The sequence below is a fragment of the Dermacentor silvarum genome, chromosome 6, assembly GCF_013339745.2.
Source record: "Dermacentor silvarum isolate Dsil-2018 chromosome 6, BIME_Dsil_1.4, whole genome shotgun sequence".
Classification (NCBI taxonomy): domain Eukaryota; kingdom Metazoa; phylum Arthropoda; class Arachnida; order Ixodida; family Ixodidae; genus Dermacentor; species Dermacentor silvarum.
The window spans coordinates 172,751,002-172,764,968 of NC_051159.1; positions in this window are offsets into that span (position 1 = coordinate 172,751,002).

Sequence of the window (13,967 nt, forward strand, 5' to 3'; positions counted from 1 at the left end):
ACATCCGCCCCAAGGTTTGTGAGTGGTGGCGCTGGCTAACACTCCCAGGGTTAGTTATAGTTGTAAAACATAAATACCCCAGAAAGTGGATGGGAAAACTGTTCCCCGGTAGCTCAATGGTGAGAGCATCGCACGCGTAATGCGAAGACGTGGGTTCTTTCCCCACCTGCGGACAGTTGTTTTTTCATCCATTTTCATTTCCATTAATTTGTCATTTCTTTAATTCAATTAGTAAGTACAAGTAATTTCCCCTATGTTCTCCTTGGTGTTAATGTTTGTTGACTTCTCATGATATATATATATATATATATATATATATATATATATATATATATATACAAGTGTGTGTGTGTGTTTGTGTGTGTGTAAACAAAGAGCCAGAGGACACAGACAGTCCCAACGGGTGTTCCCTATACGTATATACGTATATATAGGGAACACCCGCTTCCAACCACGCACAGCTGAACGACAATATATAAAAAAAAATATGAGGGAGTTCCTTCCTATTTCTCTGCAGTATCGCTTTCTTTTTCTCGGTGATCACCCTCGAAAGGAAGCCTAACGCGGAATGTCAGTACTTTCTTGCTTTTCATGCAACGCCTACATAAGCGTATCCTACTGACTGCTGCATTAATCGAGTAAACGCTGACGAAATATCGAGTTAAAATGTTTTAACGAATGCTCAGTCAATAGCTAAGTGAGAGTAGCTAAGAGTTATGTAAGAAGTGTGCGGATTCACCGTTATCGAGGAAACGGAGCCGTGTCCGCAGACGTTGAGCACGGAGACGGTAGCCACCGATTCGACGTCGATACACGCGAAATATTGATTGTTCCCATTCAATGCAGCGGCGTCGGTGAAGAGGGTTGTGTACACGCGCTTCGAATTACATTAGCGGAATGGTTACACTTTGTTCGCCGCTGTTTGTTTGGCAAGACTCCTAGCATTTCTTTACGCCTGGCTGACCTCGCATCGAAACCAGCAGCGCAAGCATCGACGATGAAGCTGCTCGTGCTGCTGCCGTTCCTGCGTGTTGACACATTCTCTTCCCGAGAGCGGTGCCAAGCAAACACCCGCTTCCAAGCCATCTGCCAGCCAAACTAGTTCCCTTATTGCCTCGGTGAAACTATTCTTTGTTTAAAGTTTGCGACGCCGAAGCCGGACGCCGCAAACTCAGCAAGCTTCGGCAGCCCGGTCCGTTAACTTTATTTTTCGCAACAGCACCGACGAGACAAGTCTAACGCCGGACTGCCTTCATCGGAGCATGGGTGTGCGGTATATATTGGACTCTTTCTAGAGCTTAATCTGTAGAATTCGTCACCAAGCCGTGTCGCTGAAGCAAAGCAGGTTACTAATGAGGCGGCATTGGCGCTTCGATAAGTGCTGCCACACGGCATGCGTTCTTTCGCCCGAAGCGCCAACAGAAAACTGACTGTAAGCAGCAAAAATACAAATGATGAAGAAAGAAGCAACGTGCTAACGAGGGATACACATTAAGGTCCACCGGCAAGAAATGCGGCTGCTGTGGGCTTTTTCTTGTCGCTTTCCACTTCGCTATGCCTCCCAGTGCACAAAGGCGGTCTCTCGGAAGAGTATTTATTGCAACCTTGATGTATTCTGAAGCACATTCACAGGTCGGCTATCTTAGATAAAGGCATACTGCCAGGTGCTTGCACAATGGACGTGGCTTTATTACGAATCGAGTTCATTACCACCGTTGTAGCATGTGTCTTTATAGAACATAGTTCATTGCGTAGTTTTGCGTTACGGATTACTGAGCAGCTAAGGCCCACCTTGCCAAGTAGTTGCCCTTGCAGAGGACGAACTTCACTGTCTCATAAAAAATAGAAACACACAAACATATTAAGTCTATATAAAAAACATAAATTTAAATAAGACAAAAAAAAAAAACTACCGCTAGTGTGCACACTAGCGGTAGTTTTGTTTTTGTTTTTGTCTTATTTAAATTTATGTTTTTTATATAGACTTAGTATGTCTGTGTGTTTCTATTTTTTATAAGTAAACGTGCAGTTTCACTTTCTCAAGTGCGTCCTGGGGTAGCCGGCTCTAAGCTACCCTACCTTCTAATTTGCACGCAGTTATTATGCCACAATTAAAGAAAGAAAAGCACAAGCGGTAAAAATGTTTTCGGATCGAGAAATGAAGTGGTGGTTCGTATGCATACTCATCCTGTGCCACACGTAACGACAGCGTCACCCAGAGCAGCTCACCAACGACACAAGCTCGGCAACGCGGCCATGCTCCATCGCTTCTAGCACCTCCCGCAGTTTCGCGTTCACGTGCGAATAATTCCCCTTGCTGCCGAAGCAATTTGGTACACTGCACTTGCCGACGCTGCAGTCCTCATTACACGGATCTTCGGCCAAGAGTTCTGGCATGCAGGAGGAAAATGGCAGGACCTGCGTGCAGGACTGAACTTTCGGCTGCTATATGTGCGTGATCGTACCGCGCTGTAGTTCAGTCGTTCAGTCGCACACGAATACTGGCCGACAAATGGAAGGTTCACGCGTACGTCCGATAGTTGGTAGCCATTGACTACTGTATTTCCGCGCCACTCTGCAATGACAAACGGGCGGTCACACGCTGCAGGGTACGCCGAAAGCGGTACCTGCTGAACACGACCGTACAAAACGCAACAGTATTTGATGTGAAAAAGGAGGGAAAAGAAAGACAGATTAACTACACCCTTTTCAGTTGGCTGCGCTATACATGTTGAGAGGGAGATAGACAACGTGGGCTAGACAAGGCGTACTCGTGTCTATATAGCTAAACACTCAAATGCGTTTCCCTCATGGGCAAAGGGTACGTGCCGTTTGATGTTCGTCTGATCACTGTGCACATCGCACATCCTTCACCCAACCCTTGACACGCCTTCAGTCAGGTAAACATTTCCAGCGTTTATTAAAGACATCTCTCTCCCTCTCTCACTGTCGTGTAACTGCAAATACACTCGTGTGACTTTCTGGACTGACGAGCGCACGGTGTCCGGCTGGGACCACTTTGGCTCCCAGACAAGGTCGAGATTCGAGCACATGTTGGCTAAAGCGCCGGCTTGTCTCACCTTCCTTCTTTGAGATGTGGCTCTAGCATATTCTACGTAACGGCTCGAGCTTTAAGGGCTTTCCACATTTCTTGCTACCATTTGTAGGTGGAAAAAGTCAGGGATTATGTGGATTCAGACTGAAGAGTGCGCGTCGTGTTGCACTTGCTGCCTTCGAGTTCCAGTGTCTTATTCTATCGCGCTTTCCCTTGTATCTGCTCTCTCCTAGAAAACGTTTGCTTCGGAAAAACTGAACTACATTTTTTTTGTAGACTCTCTAAGAGCGAGGATGCATTCTAGAATTCCATTTTTGAATATGCAACAAAAATACGCACCGAGAAACCACTTCCTAATTAAGATTGCCCGTACACAGAGCGAACGAGGTTCGTGCTTGGCTGTCTCATAATGTCTCCGTAATTAGTCTTCGAATAATTAATTTTTTTTCGAGTGTATGGAATATGGGATTGCTATAGTACTAAACTGCTCCCTTAGTTCAGGCTCGAGCGTCTTCACCTCTATCTATCTTTGATTCTATATAAGGTCGATTTTGCTCCGTCGCTCTGATTACACGTTTTTATACATTTCAATTTGATGTAAATTACCTTGAAGCCAGAGATGTCTATAGTTTCATTGGTCGTGCCACTTAACTCCGGCCTTTTGAACAACCAGGTAACGTTCCCTTTTTGTCATTAAATCAAGAGGGCCAAATGAACTACGTGATGTTAACAGCCGCATGGAAGAATCAGTGCGAAATTGAACACATTTATATTGCTCTTACGAAATTGGTCAACTTGTTTTAAAGGGGTGAAGGGGTTCAGCATTTATGTTTCACTCATTCTGTAGTATATATTTATTACGATTAGAAGGACGGTTTATGTATCTTTATGTATGTATGTATGTATGTATGTATGTATGTATGTATGTATGTATGTATGTATGTATGTATGTATGTATGTATGTATGTATGTATGTATGTATGTATGTATGTATGTATGTATGTATGTATGTATGTATGTATGTATGTATGTATGTATGTATGTATGTATGTATGTGACGGACACACTGTGCTGACTCAGTGGTTACAACGTCCTACTTCTGAGCACGCCCTAGGTGGCGAGTTTTGTAAGGCAGAAACACTCGTGTGCCAAGATTCAATCGGTGCACAATTGTTGCACAAATCGGTCCCCTGATGGTCTAAGGAAATCCCGAGCGTTCCTCTACGGAATCTCTCACATCCCCTTGTGTTGCATCGGTATACGTTGTACTCCCACGTACGAAGCTATACATAGCGCCAACTCGCTCAATGCTTACACACACACGCATACTGGAGAGAAAAAAATACATGTCGCTTTCAGTCGTGCTGTCGCACTATACGGCAACATGGTATTGAGAGGCATCTCATGTGTGTATGTGCGCTCATTGACCTTGCCGTTATTCCTTCTAGCCTTTATCACCTTTTAATGTCCTCTACCAGTGTGGAGTTGAATAAACTGGATGCAATACTGGTACAGTATTGTGATTCGTATCGCCGCAGTTACAATCCCCGAGGAAAGCCCTTCGACGCAGAAAACGCACCTTTGGCCGATTTCTCTGCCTTTGTGTTCTCTCTTTCTTGTCCTGTAATAAGATAGCGACTGGGACAAAAAAGCACACTTAAAATTAGGTTAATGCTAGAGGCTGCACGTACGCCTTCCCTAACTCTGAGTAAACGTGTTTTTTTTCCCTCCTTCGTTTGTTTGGTTAGCGATACATCGACGAAGCGCTGTCCATTCAGAAGCACGCACAGGCAGCCAGTCACCTATTTTTTAAAGAATTGTTGTATGGAGGCAATTGTCAGTAAAAATGTGGCTTTCGATAGGCAACACTCTCACAATGTTCTAATTTGTTAATTACGTGGCGACTTGTTACCTGGCGTTAATTACCTGGCGATTTGTTAAGTACATAGCGACTTGTTAATGACCTAGAAGCCGGCAAATGATGTGTGAAGTTTTAAGAATTCTCTCAAGGCACTTTAATTTATAGTGAGGCTTCTTGATGTGATGGCTCACTTTGGCTAACGTTCTACATTCCTTTATAGACGTCTACTAATTTCACTTTACCAAACTTACCAAACTTGGCAAGTGCAGTTCCCACTCAGCATTCGTCGTTACAGGCGAGCTCTCCAAATGCAAAATTTTAACTCCATCGCAGAAAGGACCCTAAATCAATCACACATGCTAAAGCTGCTACCAAAGACTGACGTCATCAGCGGCAGTGATAAGCTAGTAGTATTGATGAACTCTATCAATGGCCTCTGCTTCGACGAGCTGCAGGCAGTCTCCGAATTCACCGTGTCAACCGATTCCTATAGTTCATTATGCAATCAGTGGGCAATAAGGCTTCTGTGCAGTAATTGATGCGAGCCGGCCATAGTGGGGGCTAAGAAGAAGCCGCCCGGGCATTTGCGAGCTTAGTTCACAATTGTGGTGCAGCTGATAGCGTGCTCCCAACCGTGCATAAAGCATCCATGCATTATTTCGAGTCTGAACAAAGAGCATTCAGGCCAGATTGTATGCACGTGAGCTCGTGGATTCCAGCGTGATCGACTTTTCAGCGACCCCCAGTGGTGGTCCCTGGAGATGTAAGCGAATGAAAAAGCTGCGGCGACTAAGCGCATTTGCCACAACCGGGAATGATGCGTAATTAATTGACTAGCTGCTAACGATAAATATGCATTTGCTTGTGGGATTGAATGGTACGGAATAAAAGTATAGATACATGTTGCCAGTGCATGGTATACATACATGCATAGTGTCCATCGTTCTCAAGTGGGAGTTCATTTCACGCCGACAAACAATAGGGGATGCATTATATCATGCATTCTTTCAGTGCCATTGTCAGTGAATACGAATTTCATTCCGTACTCGGCTACAATTATTACGCGCAGCCTGCTAAATAAAAAGGGAGTACAATAAAATACATGTGCCCGTTCTCAGATTAGTCCTTGCTCTCTCTCTAATGGTTCTACCAGAGCAGCAGAAAAACAGCGAACTAGTGCGTGAATATTTATCTCGCGAGGACTTGCGCCAACCTCAGCGGCAAGAGAAAGTCAGGCGAGAGCTCTCGCGGTGTTGCTCTTTTAGCAGAACTAAGTACTTCTGTTCGTGTAATGGAAACATAGAAAGGAGGAGGGAAATTCAGGGAGGTGAGCCGAAAAATTGCCAAGGCTGCCCCATACTCAGGGAATTGGAAAGAAAAATATAGAAAAGAGAAAGGACAGTTAAGAAAAATAATGAAGAGGCGGTCAGTGGGAACACACTGGCAGATGAATGTCCACTAACAGTCACAAGCATTCGTCCAGTCCACTGCAGTCATCTTCAAGAAGCGCAATAGGGCTGCTGTTCATGCACTTAGGTGGGGCCTGCATTATAGCTATAGCAATGCACCTGTCGGCCCATTCCAGTCTATTGCGCAAAATTTGTTTTGGTTGTGGTGCGCCAAGATGCCTTGTGTTTCACCATACAAGAGAAAATCCGCTATTGATAATCTTTTCTGGTTTTTTTTTGCACGGGACAGCAGTTCATGCTATCCAGTGCTTTAGTAAAAAACACTGCTAAAAGCGCGCAGTACAATTTCGTATGACTTAGACAAGCATCGCATGCTTGGCATATGAAGAGCCTGACTGCTCCTGCACAGTTCTGCGCAGTTGAATACCTAGAACACAGGATAAACCTTAAGGAAAATAAAGTTCAGCTTTGACGGCGAGTTTTTCAGCGCTCATTTAAAATGATTGTTTATTGCCAGTACGTCCTTTCTGTGACGTCACGTTGAGCTTGTAAAAATTTTTAAGCGAAGTTTTATAGGCTCACAAGTTTCGGTGGAGTTTCGGTTTTTTAATTGACCTCTCGCTAGCATTCTTTATCGGGCCCGTTTTCTTGAACTCTGCATCAGGCAATATTTTCACTATGTTTTTAAGTAGCTTTCAACGTGACACCTGATTGTAGCGACTAACATTAACTGACATGTGGGTGTCTTAGTATGCAATATATGGTCACGGGGCAGAACCTATTTACTTTATAGTTTCGTTTTGATCACTTTCGCACTCTTCTCACAGCAGAGTTCAAATAAAGACTATTATTCAACTGTATTATTCACACACGAATAATTCAACTGCATGCGCACGTGGGACCCGCGAACATTCGCTACATTTATCGCATGCACATTTTGATCATGCACGATCTATCTAAAGAGATATGCTACGCACGTGAAGATAAATCTGTCTTGTCTATAGGCGATCCAAAGCGTGCGGCGGTGGCATTATGTCTTATTAATAATAGCATAAGAGCCTCGGCTCTTGATAAAAAGATTGCTGAAGTTTTTTGTTGCCCTTTGACTTGTTCAAAAGCTTATGCGGACAGGTGTCACGAACACGCATGGCGTAAGGTACATTTAATGAAACTCACCTTTTTTTTTGTCATGTGCTTGGCCTAGTAGTAGACCTAAGTACGTTAAACCGACATATCACTGCGCATATAGCGCTCTCAGAAACGGATTCTGGAACTGACAGGGTGTTGCTATAGTGGGTTGAGCCGATCACTACGCGAAATTCATTCCGCGTCTATACAAGCGAAGCGTGAGAACCTTTAGGCCTCTCGCGAGTAAGAGGTAGTAATCAAGGGAGAACGAGCAAGAATGAGTGCGTGTGCGGGTCGATTCCCTGAACGTTTCAGCAGCGCCGAAGTCATTGCCGCCTTTACGACGGCACTTCTACCACTTTGGCGTTCCCTTTCAGCGTGGGTTCCGGTATTGGCTTCTCCTTCTCGGCACCGCTCGAAATGGGTGTTGTTCTGAGGCACGGACGCATGGGAAGGGAGTAGCTACCACCCGCTCTAGAAGAAAAGCTCCATGACATAAATGTGAGAACGACTAACGAGAACGTTTTCGACACTAGCCGGGAAGTATAGTGTCTCTTACAGATGTAGAGATGAGAAGTGGAATGAGGCAAGTTTTGACATGAAAGGAATGACTTCGCGCCTGAAGTGTCTGTGCTGGCGAGGCGTACGTGTCAACGACAGGGGCTTTTCAGGGTGAAATGTGAACAGCGACTACACCTCCCGGAAACGAAATACGCTGGCATTCTCTCTTTCAGTGTCTACTTTCGTAGACAGTCTCCACCAAAATTGACGCGTCGTTTCATAATGACACGAAACTAACTCGCCTAGGACGAAAAGGTCGGATTATTACAAAAATACCTAGGTTCAAATATGAAAATGTCTTTATCACTTCACACAAGTTCAAACTTTTTATTTGCAGCCGTTGTACCTACACACAGAAATAGATTTTAGCGAGGTTACTGAGGGCGAATGTTCAGAAAAACTGTAACAAAAAGGCAGAACGACGTTCTTGCACACGTTTTCATTAGCGGGTGCATTTGTGATTGCGAGCAAAAGTCTACGGACTTTTTACTACGGACGAAATATTTATTTTCGTCTCGATTACTACAAAGATTCAGGCTAAAATCATGTAATACAACATACTTGCTCCATGCAGTTCGACTAATGTAATGCATTCAGGTGATCCCACGTTGCACGGATCTAATATGAGAAATTTAAATTTTTGTTAATGCCGTGCTCTGTAGAGATTTGCTCCCGCTTGTACGTTCGCGCTCAATTGACTATTAAGATCGTTTCAAAGTGCCTGTATACCTCAGAATAGGTTGATTTGAACTAATTCAGCTGGAGACTGAACACCATCCTGTTGGCTGACGAAACATGGATTTTATCGTTTTAACAATCTAAATATTTTTGTCGCATTGTGTTTTAGTCGACATGTAGAGTTTTCGATACTAAAGAAGTGTCTTTCACTATATATTTTACTACCGCGTTTACCTTCTCCGCTAATGTAAGAATTAAAGAATTTTTTTTTAAAGTAGCACTATAAAAAAATACTGAGCCGTCATTGACAATATCAGTATAGTTAGGCATAAGGCCTGTTAAGTATAAGATGGGATACAGTACTGCTATAGATCTAAAACGTGTAGTTCATTTCAAAAAGAAACGTGCCGCAGAAGTCTTTACATCGCACTTTTTAGGGTGAATGAACCTGGTTTGCACCGGCCCTTACCTTTCTATCAGGGTTTTCTGCAGTTTCTCTCCCTCTATTCCTGTTTATATTCCCCCTTTCCCTTACACCCAGTGTAGGGCAGCAAACCGGACGCTCGTCTGATTAATCTACCTGCCTTTCCTCTCTTTGTTATATATCTCTCTCTTCTGCAGTTTCTGCAAGCCTACGCTCTAAAGCATCTTCCTGCACAAATGAGCGTGCTGTGGATCCCCACATCGGAGTTCCATGCTTTTTCTTTTTCCTTCGTACGTCCTTTTTCGTTATGTAAGTCGATAAGTGATATAAGTGCCCTCAGTTCCCGAACCTTAATCTTTCCGTGACTCTGGTCTGGAGCCAAATCAGTTATCAACAGAAGAGTTCGTGGTACCGCTGCATACTGACCATACTGAAACTAGTTCATTAGTGCCAGTCTGTCATTATTCCTCTTCCAGAGCTGTTATTGTACTTGTATTTCGTGTGTATATTTCAAAGCACGCCGTATTCCAAAAACTGATGATACCTTGCACTGCGTTATTGCGTAGTATAACACTTATCATCCGACTACTTTGACTGCGTTAGTCAAAGAAACGACCGGTTCGGTCGCTATTCATATTTCAGAGATGCTCCGTTCTTTTGTAATACACCTCCCACGTCTCAAGGAGACGTTAGGTAATCGTAAACCCTAATGTTCTCGTCCGGTCGAGCAGGCATCCGACGGATGTAATTTGTCTGGCCCAACGTCGCAACTGACCACCGCGCGCCTTTTCAAGATACCCGACGCGTATACACGGGTTTGTGCTCGGGCGTATATTGTGTCCGCAATCGTCTAGTCGGTGGTCGCATCTGGAAAATTGCTCGCCGATGCGGCAACTCTCATTGCGAGGGAGCCAGCGCTGTGCACTCCTTCCGGCGAAATCACGTTACTTGCGGTCCAGAGCTTTCTCATTACGAACTGCTCCTGTTGTCCCGGTGGTACTTCATGCGTTCTGCGCAGAAGCTAAAGCTATTCCGTGATGTCTTAGAATCACTACGCCAAAGTACGCCACGGAAACTCGCGGTATTGGTTCCTGAAAAAGCGACACAGTATTGTGTTCTTGGACGCAGCGACAATATTACGCGTGGATCATGGCCCGCGTTGTATTTCTGCGATACAAAAGCCTAACTGACAAAAACATATTTGTCAGCGAGAACTGCGTGCCATTGGCTGACAGCTCTCGCTAATTATTCGCTGTCTCGAATGGCAGGTCAGTGCTTCCTTCTACGAACGGCTTTAAGGTAGAGATTACTTTATGAACACAGACCTAGCCGAAAAATAAAATAAAGAAGGGATAGTTGGTAGGGGGCAATGATATGCCGGTCATGGAGAAGGGCATACACTAATTACGTTTTTTCCCCCAAAAAGTAACACCATGCAAGAAAGAAAGAGGGAGGAAGCGAGGAAAGACAGGTAGGTTAACTGGACTTTAGCAAATTGGACAGCTAGGAAGACACGGGAGAAAGTATACAGGACATGCACTTTCTTTTTTTTTTCTTCTGCCTTTCAAGTTTTTAATTCACGCAACACAACGCGCATACATACGATACATTTTTTTTTCGTCACACACGCAGGAGGCTAAAACTTACGAATGTCCTGTCCACTGCTTCCCCTGTCTTTCGCACCGTTACCACTGTTTCAAATGCGAACTAGACGTTCTCCAGTTACCTATCCTTGCCATGTGAGGAGGCGGATGGGAGACTGCGAGATATAAGAAAATGCCTTTGTATGCAAATCTATGCCACTCACAATTCTAAGCCGACTCGTCAGGGAACAAACTTTTTTTTTCTACAATGTAAGCCGACAAAGAAAGGCATTCGACTGCAACAAGAATATGCAATGCTTGCTGGGAGGGCTCGCATTATAATACCAGCCCTAATTTCATCTTATGCGGCAGCAACCCAGTTTACTATATAATGTGTGCGTGCTGCAATCATATAGGCAGGCATCTGAACTTGTCCCCAGCGATGCGTGGAATGTTTGCGAGCTCCTTCGGCTTTACCTGCACATGTATGATCTCCGTCGTTACGGACATTCATGCTTCTCTTTTTGACCTGCTAACATCAGCAACATCATTTTCCACCTGGTGGCATCAACCTTTTTGCGGTCGGCAGTACCTCTTGGTTGAGGCCAAACAACATACCCGAATAGAAGCCGACCCCCGACTTCCATACAGTAGAAGGAAGGAAGGAGAAATAGACGGAAAGACAGGGAGTTAGCCATTTCTCAGACTGGCTGGCTACCCTGTGTTGGCAGAATGGGGGTAAGGGGAATAAAACACAATAGAAGAGAGATGTTACAAAAAAGATACTATAGAGCCATTGAGCTGGCATTGATGATGACAGTGATGAGTGCGACTCCTTTGCAGGGGTCGCTCACTTTGAAAAATTTCTCTTGCGAATACAATCATCATCAGCCTATATTTATGTCCCCTGCAGGACGGAGACCTCTCCCTGTGATCTCCAATTACCCCTGTCTTGCGTTAGCTGATTCCAACTTGCGCCTGCAAATTTCCTAACTTCGTCACCCCACCTAGTTTTCTGCCGTCCTCGACAGCGCTTCCCTTCTCTTGGTATCCTTTCTGTAACTCTAATGGTCCACCGGTTATCCACCGTGCAAATTACATGGCCTGCCCAGCTCCATTTTTTCCCTCTTAATGTCAACTAGAATATCGGCTATCCCCGTTTGTTCACTGCATCCCAACGGCTCTCTTCCTGTCTCTTAACGTTCTGCCTAACATTTTTCGTTCCATCGCTCTTTGTGCGGTCCTTAACTTGTTCTCGAGCTTCTTCGTTAACCTCCAAGTTTCTGCCTCATACTCGTATGTTAGCACCGGTAGAATGCAATGATTGTACACTTATTTTTTCAGCGACAGTGGTAAGCTCCCAGTCAGGGTTTGGAAATGCCTGCCGTATGCACTCCAACCCAATTTTATTCTTCTGTAATTTCTCTCTCATGATGAAGGTCCCCTGTGAGTAATTGACCTAGATAAACGTACTCCTTTACAGACTCGAGAGGAGGAGGAGGAGAAGGAGGAGCAGCAGCAGCCACGGCAGCAGCGGCGGCGGCGGCGGCAGTAGCAGTAGCAGTAGCAGTAGTAGTAGTAGTAGTAGTAGTAGTAGTAGTAGTAGTAGTAGTAGTAGTAGTAGTAGTAGTAGTAGTAATTTAGGTAATAATAGCATTATTAGCATATTAGCATTAGCTATTATGCTAATAATAGCAATGCTAACGTTGTTCTTAATTTTTATCAACGATATTCACATTGGTATTAATTCAAAAATTCGTCTATTTGCTGACGATTGCGTTATTTATCATGTTGTTACTGACTATAGCAATTGTGAAGAATTAGATAATGACTTGCGGAAATTAAGTGAGTGGTGCCGTGATTGGCAGATGAATATTAATACCAAGAAAACAAAACTAATGCGGTTTACTACTTGTAATAACTTTGTGTCGCACACTTATACAATAAATAATGAGGCAATTGAACCAGTTGAGTCATTTAAGTATTTAGGTGTTCATTTAACTTTTAATCTGACCTGGAACACACATATTGACTGGGTAATTGGAAAATCAAATCGGACTCTTGGCTTTCTACGACGCACACTGCGCCAAGCTAATAAGGACACAAGACTTCTTGCCTACAAATCAATAGTTCGATCCAAACTTGAGTATTGTTCAGTTATTTGGAACCCTCATCAAGCATACCTCACGAAGAGGCTAGAATCATTACAAAACAAAGCTGCTAGGTTCATCGTGTCGGATTACTCTTCCTATTCAAGTGTATCTAAAATCAAAGACAGCCTTGACCTTGCAACACTAGAAAGAAGACGGAAGGCGTCTCGTTTAATATTCTTTCATAAGATATATCACAACCCTACACCTTACACAGCCACAATAATAACAACGCCAGTTGCAATGTTTCTACGCTTGGACCACTCTTTTGAAGTTCGTCAACCATTTGCCCGCACCGACCTACTTCGTTTTTTCTTTCTGCATTTGGCAATCCAGGAGTGGAATCAGTTGCCGAGATCAGTAGCTGAAGAAGAAAATGCCGATAAATTTTCAGAAGCACTAAATCAATTCTTATCGCTTACCAAAAGCCATTGACATAACCGCAAAGATGTTCGGTAGTTTTGACACGTGCGAATGGCATGTCTTCTAACTTTCATTATGGTGTTTTTCAGTTATTTTGTCATGATGTATCAAATAAATCATCGCACGCTTCAGTATCTGCATGTTGAAATTGCTGTATTGCTTTCTGTAAATATTTCCGTTTTTCGTTTGCATATTCCCACCTTGGTGGACGAATTCTATGTGTACTTTATTATGCAAGAGCGTTTATGCAAGTGTTATTAGCACCGCTATATTCTTTGTTGTGTGCATGTAACTTTTAGTATTCATTGTACTAAAAATGTCTCCCCCCCCCCTTCCCCTTATGTAATGCCCGATGGGCCTTTAGGGTAAATAAAAATGAAATGAAAAAATTAATAGCATCAGGCTAGTCAAGATCTGGTCACACTAGTACACGTACAGCTAGGAGCCCAGCTATTGAGCGCGCATAAAATAATATTTTATATTAGTTCTAGAAAGTACGCATAGCTAACAGTGACGGTACTGCGTCGAGTGACAGTGAATATTACAAATCACCACAAAATATGAAATGTTAGTTTATGGCTTTATGCATAAGTGGTTAAATATGCGACACTTGCTTCATAATCAGAATTGATTTTGGCACGTAAAACCCCAGAAAGAAGAAGGAGACATTTGCTTGTGTGGAATGTGAAATCTTA